At 39.9% G+C, this 18,605-nt stretch overlaps 1 protein-coding gene across 2 annotated transcripts in view; it reads right to left on the bottom strand.

Moving 5' to 3' along the window:
• The window catches only part of LOC122790732 (adenylate cyclase type 2-like), a 1,393,058-nt gene that overhangs the window by 1,232,646 nt on the left and 141,807 nt on the right, over positions 1–18,605 (bottom strand). The gene's annotated exons all lie outside the window — the stretch shown is intronic.

The raw sequence follows: 18,605 nt of genomic DNA, 5'->3' as shown, positions 1-18,605 counted from the left end.
GCCCCATTTGGTATGTACCTCTCAAGACATCTGCAACAATTGGAAAGGCCGTAGAAATACCTCACTAAAAGAATCACAGGCCTAAAGTAGATGCCCTATGCTGACCGCCTAAAAACTCCACCAATACTCTGTCGCATATTGTCTACTCAGAGGCGATCTCTGCTTAACATCCAAGGCTAAGTCAAACCCAGAGCTGTTGGACACGCTGCACTTAAAGAAATCCCTCAGAGACACATGCTCCAGGGATCTAAACCTTGTCATCATAATGAACAATGCTGGAGGAATAGGTTCCTGACCCAGAGACTCCTCAGATTCTGGAATAGACTGCCCATACATGTCAAGCAGAGCACCTTTTTGGCCCTTTTCAAAAGGAACCTTGATGATTGGATGGGAGATAGGAAATTCACCCCGGGGATCACGTCAGTCGCCCTGCTAGACAGGGGTCCAAGGAAGTAAATACTGTGGGAAGAAATATCCAGAGAATTGTTATGGCTAAACTTGTAAAGGACCTAGGGCCGATAGCCTAGTACCAACCTATGAACCAATTATTTATTTTATTTTTTTCTAATAGTAGCACACTGAAGCCACTAAACCTCCATGTATTACAAAGAATTATGATTGCATCTTTCTAATCATAACTCAGTTCTTAAATATTGTTGATATGGATTTCAAGATTTTTTAAACTCACTGGACAAACATATTCATTTTCAGGGGCACCCCAAGACTAGTGTATGGTTAAGTGATTTTTTCAGAGTCATCCAGTTTGCAAATGGAAGTAGAAGAAATCAATCCCTGGACCCTTGCCAACAGGAATCAACTCATTAACAGCTTGGAGTATTAATCCTGTATGCTAAGTACCAGATAAAAATGTAAGTAAATGGTTCAATGGACAAATTTCTCTTTCCACTGCCTTTGAGTTAAATTCTTTGATATCCATGTCTCAGACATAACAACAATTTGTTATGATCAGATGCCCTACCATTACCTTTTATATTTCTCACACTATTACTGTCATTTCTCCTTACAGACATTAACTTTATACAGTATACTATACACATTGGGCTGCCAGCTTTGCTGCCGCTGTTACGGACTTTGCTGAAAATGTCAGCATTTTACTGTGCTGTATTTTATTCATTTGCAGTAAAATGCATAGCTCACAGCTGTGAGGATTGCTAGTTAATGGACTAATATTGAAAAGTTAACTAACCTTTGAACAAAAAAATGGAATGACACAACAAGTTAAAATTTTAATACATAGGAATAGTGTTCACCACCATAGCATCAGAGGAAGTTACTAAGCTATTGACCCTGCGGCCCTTATAAGCCTAGCCAAGAGTTTAGCTCACGTTTAGGCAAGTGAGAACCCAATGCTCCTGTCCAGCAGGGACACAGGTGAAATCCCAGGTGTGCATTTCCTGTTTCCCATCAAGTTATCACTTAAAAGGGGTAAAGACGTATTCTGCTTGACATGGAGATGGAGTCTTTTCCACAGATGGGGGAGTCTCTGGGACACAAATCTGTGCCGCCAACAAGTTCTATTAATGTCACAGACCAGGTTGAGGCCACGCATGTGGGTTACTCGAGTGGAGCTTGACTTGCGGATATGCAGCAGTCCCATCAAGGTGGGGTCTGAGATCACCTTGTATGCCAGACAGAGGTCACCTCTGAGGAGTCTGTATGAAACTGAGAAGAGGGATAGGACTTTTAGCCTATCTTTGTATGGTAGATTTTTGAGGCCCTGGATTATCCTGGTGAGGAACCTCTGTGGTGTCTCCAGCTGCTGTATCTGCTTTGTGAGGTACATGCCGAATGAGGTGTTGTACTCAATGATGGGCCTTATAAGGGAAAAATACAGGGATGCTATGACCTCCTTCTCCTTGGATGAGATACCCTTACTTATGAGGTGGACCATGTAGAAAGCTTTCCATACAGCAGAAGCAAAATAGCGGGCAAAAGTCAGGTTGCTATCAACCTGGGTACCCAAATCCCTCACAACTGATTGCATGCTTAGGACATTGTTATTAATGTGATAATTTGTGGGGACATCACTCTACCCAAAGGGGATGATGATGCATTTTTTGGTATTCATCTTGAGGCCATGTTTCTAGCACCAGTCATTTGTTTGGGTGAGACCCTCTTGGAGGATGCCCACATGACTAAGGAAACTGTTGACAGCACCCAGCTTGCAGTCATCTGCAAAGTTGGTCAGCCATAGCCCACCAATTTTGGCCTGCACCTCAGAAAGGTATATCCCAAGTAACAGAGGCCCCAAGACCGAACCATGGAGGAATGCTGCTCATTACGGGTCTACTACTTGAGGCAGCTTTCCCTATTCTGACTAGGTGGGTTCCATCAGTGAGCCAATTTGCTACCCATCTGGTAACATATGGATTGTTGCCTAGTTGAGAGAGTTTATCTATTATGCCTGAGTGGGGAATAGTGTTGAAGGCTTTGGCCAGCTCAAGGTGTGCACCATCTTTCTCTTGTTCATGGCTTTGGTGACTGTCTCAAAGAAGTCAACCAAATTTAACAGACATGACCTCCCCTTGATGACACCAGACTGTGTGGGATTGAGTGTTTGGAGATTGCCAATGTCCTTGTTAATGAGGTCCATGATAATCCATTCCATGGCCTTGCAGATCAGGCTAGTTAGGCTGATGAGTCTATAATTTCCTGGATCGGTGGACGCTCCACCTTTGTGCAAAGGGATGACAGTGGCTGTCCTCCACTCAGCTGGGATGAAGCCAATACTCAGACTTTAGTTGAATATGGTGCCTAATTGTGCTGCAAGTTCCTGCCTGAGTTCATGTAGGAAGCAGCCAGAGATGTTATGAGGTCCCATGGAGGCTGTATTTTTTGCCTTTCAGAAAGCAGTGATGACCTGTTCCCTAGATATAAGGGGAAGGGGGCAGGTACTAGGATGTCCTGATTTACTGAATGGGGGGATAGAAGGGTTAAGTTTTCACTGAATCTGTCAGCCAACAAGTTTGCTTTATCTATGGCGTTTGTATATGTGGTGTCCTTGACTATCAGTTCTAAACAGATCTGAGTGCTTCCTTTGAGATTGTGGACATATGTGAAGAAGGCCTTATGATTGTTAGTAGTAGATGTGGCCAATTTTGCACTGGAGGATTTCACTAGTGATCTTATTTGCTTGTTTAGGCTAAGGAGATATTGCTTCCAATTGCGCACCTGCACCTTCTTGGTCCTGGACAGCATTTTTTTACTTCTGTTATAGAGTTTATTTATTGCAGATTTCCACCAGACAGGTTTGCTCTTCCTTGCAGAGGATGATTTAGTCCTGTCGGGTATTCCTGATTCCATGCAGCTATATAAATGCTCGTATAGTGCTTTGATGTAGTTTTGGATATTGGTGCCAGTTCCTAGAGAAGGGGAGGGGGCTGTGAAGCTGTTTATACCCTCTCTCAGGAGGCTGTAATCAGCTTTGGAGAAGTTTTTTTGTTTGACCTTAGCTAGAGGGGGGTCAGCGGAGATACAGACTTTGAAAGTGACCACTTTATGGTCAGATCTTACCAGGGAGAATGATACTGTAGGGATGGTACAGTGGTTACTCCTGTTAGTTAATACCAAATCCAATATATTATCACCTCTTTTGGGTAACAACTAGCTGTTTCAAGGCATTTGTATTGACAAAATTGAGGAATCTCTGGGCATTTGTGTTCTGGCATGAGTAGTTCTTCCAATCTATGTTTGGGTAGTTAAAGTTACCCAGGATCAGGGTAAAGGGTTGAATCTTGATAGATTTGAAGAGGTCCAGATCTTTACTAAAAGACCATATTGCTTTCCCATTGGACAAACTTTCGTAAACATTCTTCCATTCTCATTTGACTATATTATACCCAGTAGATATGCATCATATTACGCTTGATTTATATAGTACAGTAAACAGCTCCCCTTTTAAGTTCTTTTTCATACAATCTGCTTTCAGACTTAACAGAGAAATAATTTGCCAATCATTTTCTTTGTTTGCATTTTAGCTTCTCTGTATTTCTTTTACTTACCCCTTCTCCAACAGAATATCACCATTTATATTAAAATGTTCTTTCATTTACACTTGTTTTTGTCTGTTTTAAATATTTCATATTTGTTTCTCTGTTTCAAATTTATGTCATTTCCTTTTGTTGTATTTTACATATTCCATTATAAATTTGATAAACCCTATATTGGATTTACTTCGTTACATTTTCCAACATGCTATGTATTCTTCATTTATTAATAAAGCATCTCCTCTACTTTCTCATGTTGTACATGTTTTTCCTTTTTATTAGCATTCTCAGTAATAATTTCACCTCCTTCACCATCATTAAACGAGTCAAAATGTTTGTCATAATCAAACCAGTACTGCCTAGTTATATCACAATATCTACACAACACAACCTGTTCACAAATGTCTCCTTTCCTCACAGTGATCACATTAGCTAAACAAATTATCATTTGCCCATAAAATAACTTTAGCTGTAAAATACTAATATTAACAAAAAAGAGCAAAACAAAATCTGTGCATTAAATCATTATTCACACACACTGTAAATCAGCCCAAGCATCCTGTTCCCAGTCCGTATTTCTTTACTATCAGATTTTTCCTGTGCAATATATACATTTTCACAATCTCCCAAGTACCGTCTTTAAATATTAATATTAATTATGAAATTAATGCCCAATTTTCCTCTTATAGACACACTGAAATTTTAAATGACCAAGACCATCCATGGAATTAAATTTTGTCTTGTAATAAATTCACTCACACATTTCACCGACAGTCCAACCTTCTCAAATGTTATATCAGCAAAAAGCTCTTTACCTAAACATATAATCGAACAAATGTCTCTTGCCCCAAAGTCGTATAGTTTTAGCATGCAGTCCCATGCAAAATGAGTACTGACTGATATTTTCTGTACCAGTAAGCTGAAGGCTCGCCAACAGTCATCCAATGGCACTATAAAGCCTCTGGCTTAGGTTCACAGGTGTACAGTTGGCTAACAACCACTAAAGTCAAAGAAAACGTTATTGTCATTCAGAACTACACAGCAGTGTAGCTGAATGGAATTACAATGCTTAGTTCTCAATGCAGGAAACAGTTGTACATATAGACAGAGAAAAATTAATAAAATATCACAGTAGAAATTTAATAAGTAGCAATTTGTAAGTAAAGTAGGACAGCAGTGACCCACACCCATCACAGAACAGGAGACAAGGAAGACAAGGAACAATATAAAGGTAATATTTTCAAAGTAAAATTTAAACAATAGCAGCATATCTATGAATAGACTGAATTATTGCACAGAATGTATATTGCACTTTACAGTCCTTCAGTGTGTAGGTGAGCTACCTTAGTATTGTACTTGTTTATTACACATCTATAAAATAAGCCCCTTGATAAGCTAGTTATATCACAGACGTCATGGTTTGTTTTTCCCAAGAGTTCAACAGTCTAATGGAGAGGGGAAAGAAACTGTTAATTAGTCTGGTGGTCTTACAATGCAGGCTTCTGTATCTCCTGCCTGAGGACAGGCGAGTATACAGACCATTGGCAGGATGCGCTGGATCGCTGGAAATCTTTTTGGCCCTGTCAATGCACCAGCATTTGTGTAGATCTTCCAGAGGTGTAAGGGAAGTGACAATGATTCTTTCAGCTGACCTTACAAATCTCTTGAGAGCCTTCCGATCCTGATTGTTACAGCTCCCATACCAGACTGTAATGCTGTTGGTCAGGACACTTTCAATGGTCACTCGGCCTATAACTTCACTAGGGCCTTTATAAGCTTAGCAATGCAACCAAAATGTATTCCAAGAGTTATTGTGCCTTAGAAGTTATTCTAAAGTATGTATGTATGTTATTTAGGGCATGATTTAATGCTTGCCTCTGTCCATCAGAAGCATAGGTGTGAGACCAGGGGTGAATTTTCAATTTTCCATCTTTTGGTCTAGGTTACACATGAATAGGTTTAGAGAAGGGCTCTGCTTCGATGGTTGGGAAACCTTTTCCAGAGAACTGGAATTCTTTAAGATACATACCTGTCCCTCCACTGTCTTATTTATGTTATTAGCAATGTTTAGGTCCTTAGATCTCATAATTCTGATACTGTTCTCTGTGTGAATATGCAAAGGTTCAGAGGAGTGGGATCCAAGGATGCCTTGTATGCCAGGCATATCACCTTGCAGCAGTCCGTAAGAAACAGAGTATAGAGATAGGGCTTTGAGGTGATCGGCATAAGACGTTGTTTTCATCCTGTATTCTTTTTTGTGAGGGAACCTCTATATGTGCCAGTTGTTGCATGTGCCTGGTCAGGTACATACCACATGGGGCTTTATACTCAATGATGGGTCTGATAAGGGCCATATTCAGTGGCATAATGACCTCGCTGGACCTAGAAGCCATGCCCTTACTTTTAAGTTGAGTGATATGCAATGACTTTCTTACTACCTTAGACATATGTTGATCCCAAAATCCCTGTTCACTGTGTCTACTGTTAGTGGCATTTTATCAATGAGATAGCTACCCAAAGTGTTCGACTTCCCCATCGGTACTGTTATACATTTCTTGGTACTGAGTTTTAAGCCACAGCTTTGACACCAGTCACTTGTTTGCATTAGACTTTCCTGTAAGATGTTAGTATCTTGGGGGGATACTATGACTGTTCCTAATTTGCAATCATCTGAAAACTTGGTCAGCCAGAGGCCCTTGATATTGGCCTTGACGTTTGAGAAGTAGATGCCAAAGAGGAGCAGACCCAGCACAGTGGCCTGAGGGACTCCCCTTGTGGAGGTAGTGTCCATAATTCTATCTTCCTGGGTTCTAAATATGAGGCAACTGACTATCCAGTGTGTTACACAAGGGGTTTATGCCAAATTATGTGAGTTTGTTTACATTCCTTAAGTGGGGTATTGTATCAAATGTCTTAGCCATGTCAGAGTAGGCATTATGCACCATTTTCTCCTCATCCATTGCCTTGGTGACCTTCTCAAAGAAGTCTACCAGGTTTAGAAGACACAAACTGCCTTTGGCTAAACCAAACTGGGTGGTTTCCAGTGTCTGAAAGTTTCCTGTGTTAATCATTTCCATGGTTTTGCATAGGAGACTAGTCAGACTAATGGGTATTTAATTTCCAGGACCTGTTGTTGGTCTTCCCTTGCGTAGATGGATGACAGCTTCAGTCTTCCATTCATGTGGCACAAAGCCTGTTCAGAGGCTGTGGTTGAATATTGACACAAGTGGCCCTGATAGGTAATATTTCAAGCTATTCTGAAAGCATCCTGGGATATTATCAGGGCCCACTGAAGCATTTTCTTGGCCTCAGAGAGTGTAGCTAGGACCTGCTCCCTATTGATAGTCGGACGGATTATGTTAGATGGCATTTCCTGGAAGGTAGGTTGGGGTAAAGTTGGAGCTGAGTTTGTTGGTCAGTAGATTTGCTACATCTCCCAGACACATGAACGTGGCTTCATTAATCACCAGTTCAGCACACTGCTGTAATCCCTTTGAGGTTCGGACATAACTAAAGAAGACGTTATGGTTGTCCTTGGCCTAGGAAGCTTTGTTTTCCTCAAAATTCAATTTATTAGTGCTCTTAGTTGTCTGCTTAGTTTGATGAGAGAGTTTTTATATATTTCGGTGTTGCTGTTCCTAATTTTAACTATGACCATTTCAGCTTTTGTTGCAGAACCTGTTTAATTTTGGATTCCACAAGGAGCCTTGTTTTTAGAGTTTGTTTTGGGCTTACTGCTGGTAGGTACAATAGCCTCTATGCTACTACTGGCATGGTTGAACAGAGTTTCTGTGAACAATTTGGCATAAGCTGCTATTTTATCTGGGTTTGGAGGGACTTTGAATTTTAAGAGGTGATGGCTTAATGAAAGGTAGTTTGTATTGGATTACTTTCTAACTGCTACAGACATTAATGAGGTAATAAGGATGCAATATTGATTTTTATTTAAAAGGACACTGTTTTGTGATCTGACCTTCCCAGAATAGACATGACACTGGATGGGGTGCAGCGTTCTCCCATATTTGTAAGTACCAGCTCAAATATATTTGCACTTCTAGTGGGCATATGCATTATCTGATCTTGGGTGTTCATGTTTACAAAGTCCAGAAAAGTCTGTGCCTGCAAATTGTGGGTCACGTAGGATTCCCAGTCTGTACAGGGGTAATTAAAGTCCCCAGTGAGTATGGCATTTGGTTAAATGGTGAATTTCTCCAGTAGGTCTAAATATGATCTATGGGTTTCTTGGGGCATAGAAGGTGACATATAGCTTGTTAGGATATGGTGTGAGACTTTACCTATGGTAATCTGTACATGGAGAAGTTCTAGCATGGCATGCTGTTTAACCAACCCAGAGCTATGCTTATTACTGATGTAGATTGAGACATCTCCACCATTCGTCCCCGTTTGTGCAGCTACTCATCCAAATGTGTGGAAGGCACTGAAGTCTTGCACAGCTGAGGTACCCTCTGTGGCTTTAAACCATGTGTTGTTAACTGCACAGATATCTATATTCTCAGGGTGATGAGAGCTTGGAGGGAGTGGGCCTTCTTGTTTAAACTCCTGGCATTGAGCATTAACACCTTTAGATTCCTATGTGTTGATTTTGCTGTGTTGGGAGGTTTATCAATTTGGCATTGCTTCAAAAAGTCTGTGGGAGAGGTAAACATTTTAGCCAATATTGAAAAGCCTAGAGGGGATAAGTTCAGACCATCCTTAGCAAAGCTGCTAAATATTGTACCCATTTAGAGTGGCACAAGACATTATCATCTACATCGAGTCGAGATGTTGTGCCAACTGCCGCCATCTCTCTCTGTTCAGTGATGTCACTGTCCTAGCTTCTGCAACACTCATACCTGACTGTTGCTCATCTTCCCTTACATAATCCGTCCACCTCTTTGTTGGTGACCCCCATTTCCTCTTGCCTTCTTCTTGTTTGTCCCAAATCTTCTTCACCAGATTGTCTTCTGCTTTTCTGCACATGTACCTGAACTGCTGTAATCTGTTCTCTTCGACCTTTTCTGCAATTGGAGCTACTTTGGATTTTGCTCTTATATTCTCATTTTTTTTTCATCTGTCCTACAGTGTGCATCCTATCACCCATCTGAGGCACTTCATCTCCATCACCTCTAGCTTCCTCATCTGCTCTGCCTCAGTACTGGTTGTATCACTGTTTTGTACACCTTATTTTTCAGCTTTGTTGGCATTCTTCTGTCATACATGACCCCTGACACCCTGTACCAATTGGCTGCAGCCCTCTAATTCTAGCCTTGGCCTTCCCATCCAGATTTCCCTTCTTCAACACCATCCCTCCAAGATACTTGAAGCTGTTAACCTGTTCCATAATTCTCCCTTCTATCTCAGTGCTCAGCTTCTTCTGATCTCCTGTGTTTATTAGCATTATAAGTGTCTTGTCTGTACTCAGTTTCATCCCATCTGCCTTCAGGTTTGCACTCCATTTCTCTATCCTTTGCTGAAGTGGCTGCTGGGAACCTGACTGTAATGCCACATCATCTGCATACAGCAACGTCGTCCCCTCCAACCTGTCTGCTAATGTAGCCCATCGCTAGCATGAACAGCAGTGGGTTCAGAGCTAAATCCTGATGCAAACACACTCCCACTTGGATCCCCTCTTTAAGACAGAACCTTGTACACACCTTGCACTAATTCTACTTATGTCTGTGACACTTCAAACCACTGCAGTACTGCCCAAATCGGTTTTCTTGGGACCTTGATGTATGTTTTCTTGCTGTCTAGGAATGCAGACTTGGATTCTTTTCTCATTTCTAGTTTCTTCCCTTGTGTCTGTCTGACTACAAACATCAGGTCACTTGTGCTGAATAGTAATCTGAAGATGAACTGCTCATCTCCCAACTTACTTGCTATTGAACTACATATTCCTTTATAAATTCCCTTTTCCAGAACTTTCATGCAATATTATAGGAGTTTGATACTGCTATACTGCCCACAATTGTGTATGCATCCTTTGTTTTTGAAAACTGGCACTAGTGTGGTTATTCTTTAGTCATCTGTGATACACCTTTCTCTCCACACTGCTATGAGTATCCTCAGGAGCCATTTCTCCCCTGTCTTACCCACCATCTTTATCATATCTGCTGTGACCTCATCTGAGCCTGCTGCTTTCCTTAACTTCATTTTCCTTAGTGCTGTTCTTACTTCTTCTACTGTGGGCTCCTATTCTTCTCTCATTTAGGCTGTGTCTGGGGGGCAGCACAGCATCTGTGGGGTTTTCTTCATTCAGAAGCTGCTGGATGTGCTCCTTCCATCTGCCTTTGATGTCATGTGGGCTGGTGAGCAGGTTGTCATTAGTATCCCTTTCTTTGTGTCATCTACTGAGTCACTTTTGGGAAGATGGTATTGCGCCTCTGATTCCTTGTTCTTTGCCATTGAAACTCCTCCTTTAGTTTCTTCATTAGCCAATCAGTATTCCTTCCTAACCTGGTCCACCTTTCCTGTCTCCCAATGTTTTCTTGCACTTCTTTCTTTTCATGACCTCCTGGACTCCTGCATTCCACCACCAGCTTTCCTTAAGTACCTTATTTCCATACCTGCCTTTGTCATGTATCTGTTCTGTAGTCCTCACACCAGAAACAAAGCCAATTATTAAAGTCGATCTTCTTTTGTTCATATTGTGGCATCACCCTCAGTGATACATTGTATCACACTCAGTGATGGTAATGCGCTGCTCAATGCATTGTGACATCACCCTCAGTGATACATTGTATCATTGTATCACCCCCAGTGATGGTAATATGCTGTTCAATGCATTGTGACATCACCCTCAGTGATACATTGTATCATTGTATCACCCTCAGTGATGGTAATATGCTGTTCAATGCATTGTGACATCACCCTCATATCACCCTCAGTGATGGTAATATGCTGCTCAATGCTAGGTACAGAACAGCTAGTGACACATAAGTTCACATGTGATTATAGGTTAATAGCTTTATAAGCCTAACCAATAACTCAGGATATGACAATATTATATCTTAAGTTTTCAGATATGGGATGGGGTAGTATCCGGGTAGAGCATCTTTGGGTGTTGGAGCTCTGAGTCATTTTACAGACTGTCCCTATCCATAAAGGACATGGGAAGTACCCCAGGAGTGAATTTACAGTTCCTTATCCATTTATCCGAATTCCTTTTGAAGAGAGTGAGGGATGGGATTTGTTTTTATGAAGATGAGAACTTTATTCCATAGACAAGGTATCCTTTGGGATAGAAATCTGTCTCTCCAGCAAGTTCTATTGGAGTTTCAGGTTCATGGAATGCCAGACCCTTGTATAATTTTTTCTGCGAATATGTAACATTTCATCAGTGTTGGATCAGAGAATGCCTTGAATGTCAGGCATAAGTCACCTATCAATAAACAATAAGAGATGGAGTAACCAATCACACAGCTACACATCACTAAGCCACTCCCCTATCTCTCTCATCTAATTAGTTCACATTACCACTTACGTGAACTACTCCTATCTTACCTATCCTTACCATCCTCTATACTAACTACCTCCCATTCTACCTCCTTTTCAACCTCCATTAATTTATTTCTTGTATATTATAAACCTCCCTCATTCTCCTAAAACAACCTCATCTTTTTTTTTCAACCTCAACAACTTACACAAGCTAAACTCACCTACATCTACTCACCACCATGGCCCCAACTCTCACAACTAATTTCACACACATGTTACTTTTAACTACCACAATAGCCTCACTGACCATACCTTATTCTCTCACCTTCTTTGAAAATCTTACTCTACTTGAACAAAATCAACATTTCCAACAAACTTTATCAACTTCTGTCATCTTCACCCTTAACCACAGTAACATCACCTCTACCTCAAATTATATACTACCAAAATATCACAGAACAACTCATGTGACGTACTTCTCTATCAAAAACATTCTTAACTATTCTCACAAAATCTTTAAATTCCCACATTATCTCCAATATCTCCTCTACTTACATGGGGATATTCATCCAAACCCTGGTCCCAACAATGACAATAACAATAGCCTTGATAATGTAACTTTACCTAAACATTCTATACTAGCTAAAGCACCTAATTTCCTTCTGATAGCCCACCTTAATATTAGAAGTATCAACAATAAAATTTCCCACCTGCACGCACTCCTGGATTTACACTCATTTGATATTCTATGTCTTACAGAAACCTGGCTAAAACCTGCTACCCTAGACCAGGAAATTACCCCTCCAGGTTATAATATCCTTAGATGTGACCGCAAAACCAAAAAAGGTGGAGGCATAGCCGTTCTCTATAAATCTAATCTCCAGGTTTCCCTCTTTAATGAACTGCCATCATTAGATGCCAAATCTGAAATGTTGTCTACCAAACTCCAAATAAACAACTCCAAATCTATCTACCTAATTTGTATGCATCTTCCCCCTGGTAAAAATACTACTATTCTCGAAAACGTACTTAATTACCTCTCTACCCAACTACCACAGGAGACCATTGTACTGGGTGACTTCAACATAGACTGGCTTACCTGCAATTCCCTGAACCCTACTAACCACTTAAATCTCTTTGGATTCACTCAACTTCTAACCACTCCTACTAGAATCCACAAACCTAACAAGAAAGAATCTACTCTTGACTGGATCCTTATTAATAACCACCCTAGCAATTATACTCCAGGAACCCTTCCCGACAATATCAGTGACCATATGCTCACTTACATAATCAGACAAAAACTTCATATTCCAACTACTCATAATCTCAAAACTTCCCACTCAAAAAAATTCTTTAACCCAGATAGTTTCCTTAACGAAGTGCAAGCATGTGACTGGTCACCACTGACCCATCTTAAACTTGATGAGGCTGTGACCTACTTCAACACTAACTTTCTTCAAATACTAGACTACCATGCACCTTACCACTCCACTAGAATAAAAAAACAAATCTGCCCCATGGCTTACTAAACAAACTAAGCAAAAAATGCTCCTTAGAAACAAAATATGGGATAAATGGAGGGCTACCAAATGCCCATCTGATCACCTCCTCTTTAAACAATTAAGAAATGCCACCAAGAAGGACACTCTTAGAGACAAAAAAACTTCTACCTTCACCTCCAACAATCCACTCAACAAACTCCACAAAAATTTTGGTCTGGGTTAAACAAACTTCTTCAGCCAGGTTACTCTACTACTCCTGCCCCATTAGGTTTCAACCATAATAATTCAAACCTGATCCCTGATGCCTTTAATAACTACTTTACAGAAGCCATTCAATCCCTAGCCAATTTTCTTCCTCCAACTACTGCCTTCCCACCTAATACCTCCAAGACTTCACCTCCTACCTTTCATATACACCCTGTTCCTACATCTCTTATCTACAAGCTACTTAAAAAACTGAAACCTTGCACCCCTTCTGCCGACCATCTCCCATCTGAATACCTACAAATTGCCGCAAAAGCTATAGGCTACCCCATATCTATCCTTATTAACAGAACTATCTCTGAAGGCAAATTCCCTACCATATGGAAAGTATCTCACATCATCCCTCTTCATAAAGGTGGTTCTTCTATTGAGCTTTCTAACTACAGACCTGTTGCCTTACTCTCCCCATTAGCCAAGATAATGGAAAAATGTATTCACAAACAACTACTCAACCACTTACTACAAAATAATCTACTAGCCAACTGCCAACATGGCTTTAGACCATTCCACAGCACAACAACTGCCCTTCTATCCTTCACTGACTCTATAAATAAAAATCGTAACAATAACTCCTTTTCCTCTGCGCTATTTATAGACCTGTCAAAAGCCTTTGATATGGTTAACCATAACTTACTTCTACATAAACTAAAGTTTCATTCTCTTGATCCACTAGCATTACAATGGTTTAGGTGTTATCTTCTAAACAGACAGCAAGCAGTACTTTGGGACAACAAACTGTCTTCATTACTTCCAGTAAATATTGGATTCCCACAAGGCTCTATCTTAGGTCCCCTTCTTTTTTCCATATTTATCAACGACCTCCATATGAACATACCTCAAGCCACCTGCATCCAATATGCACATGACTCAACCTTAATCTGTACTGCTAAGAACATAGCCTCCTCAGTCCCTAACCCAAACTGTTTTCCAAAATGTAGAAAACTGGTTTATGCAACATTGCCTCCTGCTTAATCCCAAAAAAAACAAAACTACTGCTTTTTACTCCATCTCATAAATCACCCACTCCATTCTTCTCTATTACCTCTAACAATGCTACAAACATAACCCCTGATACTACCACCCGCCTACTAGGTGTTACAATTGATAACCGTCTTAACTATGATGACCATATTAACTCCACCATAAAGACTGTTAACAAAAAACTTGGAACCCTCTATAGAATTAAACCCTTCCTTATCCCCACAGCCAGGAAAACTGTTGCCCAAACCCACCTCATTTCTACCCTTTGATATGCCTTGGCTATATATACAAACCTATCTAAAAATAATATCTCAAAACTTTCTACCTGCTATAATAGCATAGCTAGATTTATCAAAAGCTCTCCATTTCAAACTCACCATTGCCTTAACCTTAAACAACTAGGATGGCTAGAATTGAAGAACCATATACTCTGTCAACAGTTACTTATCACTCATAAGATCCTACACCACCCCAATAACACCCCTATCCTCACTAATCTGATTTCACCATATAAAAACCTAGCTACACTACATTCTGCTAATAAACTCCTGGTCTCATCAGTTAAATCTAACAAAGCTGGTGACTCACTTTTCTCAAACACTATAGGTAAAAACTGTAATCAGCTCCCTCCTGAACTTTCTACTCTAGCTTCTACTTATCCCTCTTAAATGGCTTAAAACAGAATCTATCAGGGCCACTAGAAACCCTCTTTAGCCACAACACTGAGCCCTGTGGGACACAACTAGTAAATGGTTTCTTATCAGAAGTGGATTCACCTATCCAGACATGTGTATTGTCAGTGAGCCAATTATATCTATCTGATGATGCAGAGGTTTATGTCTAACTCAATAAGTTTATCTGTGATCCCCAAGCGAGGAATTGTGTTGAAAGCTTTGGCAAGGTCTAGATAAGTGATGTGTACTGTTTTACCCTCATCCATGGCCCTGGTAAAATTCTCAAAGAAGTTTACCAGACTGAGCAGGAAAGATCTCCCTTTGACAAAGGCAAATTGGGTCTGTTCCAATGTTTGGAGAGTTCCTGTGTCGTTATTGGTCAGGTCCATGATAATTCTCTCCGTGGCCTTGCAGATAAGGCTGGTCAAGCTTATGGGTCATTAGTTCCCTGAGTCAGATGATGACCCCCCCCCCCCTTGTGCAGAGGGATGACTGCTGCAGTGCTCCATTTCTTTAGGGCAAAACCTGCCCAGAGGTTGTGGCTAAAGAGGGTTTCTAGTGGCCATGATAGATTCTGTTTTAAGCTGTTTAAGAAGCATCCTGGAATGTTGCTGTGACCCATGTGGGCTGTGTATTTGGTTTTAATGAGCGCAGTAAGGACCTGTTCCCTCATAATGACCTGTAGAGGGATGGTGGTGGGTACTTCTTTCGGTATTGTAGGAGAAGTTTGAACTGAACTTGTTGGCCAGTAGGTTTGCTGTAGTTTCAGGTTGGAAGTTAGTGTTGCTGTTCATGATTAACTCAGCACATTGATGAACAGTTCCCCTGAGGTTACACTCATAATTAAAAAGCCTTATGATAACTTTCAGCTGAAAGGCTATCTTTGCTGCATAGCTTGTTTTGGCAGCTTTGGTCAACTTTATAATTTGTCCATTTAGACTGGTGTGTCTTTCTGCATTGTTTTGTCCGTTCCGTCTTGCTTTGGAAAGGACGTTTTTCCTTTTGTTGAATAGCCTATTTAAGCTAAGGGTCCATCGGGGTGGTTTATTTTTGCTAATAATCATAGGTACAGTTGAGAGGTATGAAGAAGCCCTCTGCTTCCACCAGAGTGCAGAATAAATCCTTCAATGTTAAACTGGTTTTGAGCTGAAGTGCAGTAACAAATACTTTACAATAAAAGGCAGAACTCCTGCAGTATTAGGAATCCTTGGAAATAAGTTCACAGACCCTGAAAATGTTCCCCAATACAGAACTGTGTGCAAATGTAGGTAAGCTTCTACAAACACAGAAAAACTTTGCAAAACTTAGAAATATTTTGGCAAACTCAGAACAGCTTTTGCAGTATCAGTAGAAGTTAGACAATATCAGAATACTGTTAAAACAACCTAAAAGCAGTACAGCCACAAACAGATGGTGTTTCTTTAACAAGTGCAAGCTGAAACATAGTAATAAATGCAACCAAATTAATAAGTGACACAGAACTGTTAAATTGCACTGAGACAGAGCAAGTGCAAAAAATGCTTATATCAGCTCTGTAGGTCCATAAATGGTTTTAAAAGCAATCCAAGGTCTTGCAGTCAGAGAGCTCCATAACGTCTCTCTTCATATAGTTTAGGGAGGTACATTTCAGGTCATTTACACCTACATGGACTCTGACTGAGTCATACTGGTACCTGTAGTTCAATTACTTGACTGCCTGTGTAACTTGATGGATCCTAGCTCCTGATAGGCAACTGACCTTTATTTTCTCTTTGTCCAGCCAGGTGATTGGGGCATCAGTATGTCATAGAAAACAGGGTAGTGTGTTGGCTGGCTGGTTTGCTGAGGATAAATTTTTGCAGGTGGAGTATCTGGGAGGTCATGGGAGTCTGGGAAGATTGGATTTAAATGCATCAGGATATGTTGGTTTATGTGTAAGGTGCATACTATATGTGGTGGATATAGTGTTTATGTTTATGTGTAAAGTGCATACTATATGTGGTGGATATAGTGTTTATGTTTATGTGTAAGGTGCACACTATATGTGGTGGATATAGTGTTTATGTTTATGTGTAAGGTGCACACTATATGTGGTGGATATAGTGTTTATGTTTCATGTGTAAGGTGCATACTATATGTGGTGGATATAGTGTTTATGTTTATGTGTAAGGTGCACACTATATGTGGTGGATATAGTGTTTATGTTTATGTGTAAGGTGCATACTATATGTGGCGGATATAGTGTTTATGTTTATGTGTAAGGTGCACACTATATGTGGTGGATATAGTGTTTATGTTTATGTGTAAGGTGCACACTATATGTGGTGGATATAGTGTTTATGTTTCATGTGTAAGGCATACTATATGTGGATATAGTGTTTATGTTTATGTGTAAGGTGCACACTATATGTGGTGGATATAGTGTTTATGTTTCATGTGTAAGGTGCATACTGTATGTGGTGGATATAGTGTTTATGTTTCATGTGTAAGGTGCATACTATATGTGGTGGATATAGTGTTTATGTTTATGTGTAAGGTGCACACTATATGTGGTGGATATAGTGTTTATGTTTATGTGTAAGGTGCATACTATATGTGGTGGATATAGTGTTTATGTTTCATGTGTAAGGTGCATACCGTATGTGGTGGATATAGTGTTTATGTTTATGTGTAAGGTGCATACTATATGTGGTGGATATAGTGTTTATGTTTCATGTGTAAGGTGCATACTGTATGTGGTGGATATAGTGTTTATGTTTATGTGTAAGTACACTATATGTGGTGGATATAGTGTTTATGTTTCATGTGTAAGGTGCATACTATATGTGGTGGATATAGTGTTTATGTTTATGTGTAAGGTGCACACTATATGTGGTGGATATAGTGTTTATGTTTATGTGTAAGGTGCATACTATATGTGGTGGATATAGTGTTTATGTTTATGTGTAAGGTGCACACTATATGTGGTGGATATAGTGTTTATGTTTGATGTGTAAGGTGCATACTATATGTGGTGGATATAGTGTTTATGTTTATGTGTAAGGTGCACACTATATGTGGTGGATATAGTGTTTATGTTTCATGTGTAAGGTGCATACTGTATGTGGTGGATATAGTGTTTATGTTTCATGTGTAAGGTGCATACTGTATGTGGTGGATATAGTGTTTATGTTTATGTGTAAGGTGCATACTATATGTGGTGGATATAGTGTTTATGTTTATGTGTAAGGTGCATACTATATGTGGTGGATATAGTGTTTATGTTTATGTGTAAGGTGCATACTGTATGTGGTGGATATAGTGTTTATGTTTATGTGTAAGGTGCATACTATATGTGGTGGATATAGTGTTTATGTGTAAGGCATACTGTATGTGGTGGATATAGTGTTTATGTTTATGTGTAAGGTGCATACTATATGTGGTGGATATAGTGTTTATGTTTATGTGTAAGGTGCATACTATATGTGGTGGATATAGTGTTTATGTTTCATGTGTAAGGTGCATACTATATGTGGTGGATATAGTGTTTATGTTTATGTGTAAGGTGCATACTATATGTGGTGGATATAGTGTTTATGTTTCATGTGTAAGGTGCATACTATATGTGGTGGATATAGTGTTTATGTTTATGTGTAAGGTGCATACTATATGTGGTGGATATAGTGTTTATGTGTAAGGTGCATACTATATGTGGTGGATATAGTGTTTATGTTTCATGTGTAAGGTGCATACTGTATGTGGTGGATATAGTGTTTATG

The sequence above is a fragment of the Protopterus annectens genome, chromosome 16.part0, assembly GCF_019279795.1.
Source record: "Protopterus annectens isolate FY-2018-M chromosome 16.part0, PAN1.0, whole genome shotgun sequence".
Lineage (NCBI taxonomy): Eukaryota > Metazoa > Chordata > Ceratodontiformes > Protopteridae > Protopterus > Protopterus annectens.
Note: the sequence above shows the minus strand (reverse complement) of the source record. Positions and strands in the feature narration are given on the sequence as shown.